This window comes from Primulina tabacum, chromosome 15 (genome assembly GCF_025594145.1).
Source record: "Primulina tabacum isolate GXHZ01 chromosome 15, ASM2559414v2, whole genome shotgun sequence".
NCBI classification, from domain to species: Eukaryota; Viridiplantae; Streptophyta; class Magnoliopsida; order Lamiales; family Gesneriaceae; genus Primulina; species Primulina tabacum.
Window position 1 is genome coordinate 27,631,885 of NC_134564.1, and position 2,118 is coordinate 27,634,002.

Below are 2,118 nucleotides of genomic sequence, written 5' to 3' on the forward strand. Positions count from 1 at the left end.
TGAAACCAAACGAAACTGCACTCAACACCTCTAGTAGGCTAGTACTTTTGACTTCTACTAAGTTTTGTTCCGAGAGTAGTAAACTGTCTTCCCAACAGTCACAAGCGCATCGAATACACCATTAATTTAGTATGAACTTCAACTAATTGCATGATACACTTGCTACTAGTTTGTCCTTATAAGATCCATAAATACACAGAGGTTCACATAGATAAACATAGAAGATATGTGAGACTCATATGATCTAATAACAGTGTTCTAAATGGCGGTGGATCCATAAATACACAGAGATAAACATAAAAGATATGTGAGACTTATATAATCTAATATAATCTAATAACAGTGTCTAGACGACGGTCTATGCGGTCTCTATAGGCGGTCCGAGGCGGCGGCGGCTGAGGCGGCCGAGATGGTCAATGATTTTATAATCCTAATCAACTGTTAAAGTCAAATAATTTTAAAAATCAGTCAAAGTCAATCAATTTAAAAACCCTAAATATAATAAATATATATATCACTCTCTTTTGTATTTAATTTGGTTTCAAGTATCCTCCACCATCAGCGACCACCTGCATCAAACTGTTTCCAGCCGCCGCCGCCATCAGCCACCACATTAATTATCTTGTTAGTTTGAATTTATATATTTATTTGCACTTTGTCTAACTTTAATTATATTGTATGAAGCTTTTTTTATGCATAAACATTATTTAAATAATATATAATACATAAAAAAATTATGATTATTTGTAATTACATTTCATGATTATATATAATTACCCATGAATAAAAAAAATTTCCACCACCTAAGCGTCTGAGGCGTAAGGCGGTCACTCCCGCCATTTACAACATTGTCTAACAATAGTGTAAAAGACATAACATCAGCAGAAACTCTGCACGAGCATAGTAGAGGATTAACAAATGCACCTACAGGCTTAACAAATGCACATGGAATCATACTTAAATGCAGTTCTTCATAAATAACTTCGTAATCCGTTGAGTTGGTTTGATCAAGAAAGTTTCTTGGATGATTTTGGTTAAAATAGCTTTGTGACCTATCTTTTTGTCTTAGTAATGCTAGAGGTAATTTTCTTCACGTGGCCATTATTTTTAGTCTAGATCTGCATGACAGATTTATTGAATTTATTTTCATTTGCATGTTTTCGTTTAAAAAATTGGTAAACCGCTACGAAAGGCACTTTTGAAACATCATCATAAACATGGAACCAACTGAATCAGTCCACTTAAGGCACATTAGATAAAATCCCATTAAAATACAGCCTTTGGAAGTGAAAACAGGCTATGCATGTTGAATACAAATATTAAAGATAAATCATTTATTAGATAAAACCTGTTACACCCTTCACGCATGACCGTTACAACATTAGCGATTCCTCGTTTTCGGTATTTTGTTCATCGACTAAATTACAGACCCACCTGCAAAGGCAAACGACTGAATAACATTAATTGAAATAAAAGAGTAATAGCCATTACCATTACCAGATAAAAATGAACACCAACATTGTAAAAGATAACTCACATACAAATAATAAGTTAGAGGCGTGTGTACACACACCCTGTAATCATTTGGTTTCTTTCATTCTAATGTTTTCTTGTTTCTTGCTTCGACTTTCCAATTTCTCTTGCTCGATCTCGAACTATGACTTGGATTATTGTGTTGGGCGCTAAAATCAGATTGAGAAATGGGAGCTGGAGTTCCGTCCAGAGTCGTAGTCTCCGAGTTATCAGGGACAAGTGATCCAGCTTCTAGTTTCTTTTGTATATAAGCACTCCTAGCATCTTTCTTCCAATCTCGTCGACAACGAACACGGGCAGGGGAATTTAAATTTACCAAAACATTGACTTGAACAGGCACAGATTGCAAATCAGTGGGCGCCTGCATGTTATGAAGGGAAGTTGTTTGATCAAAAGTCGATGCCTTCTTGAGATTGGCTTCATGACGCTTCCTTTCTCTATATCTTCGTTGCCTTTCTCGATTCTTTAGCCTTCGAGCCAAATCATCATCAGCTGATTCTTTCTTGTCAACATACAACACAATAGATTTATCCATTCCAATGGTATCAGTATACTGGTCATTTTGCATTTTTCCAAATATATGTC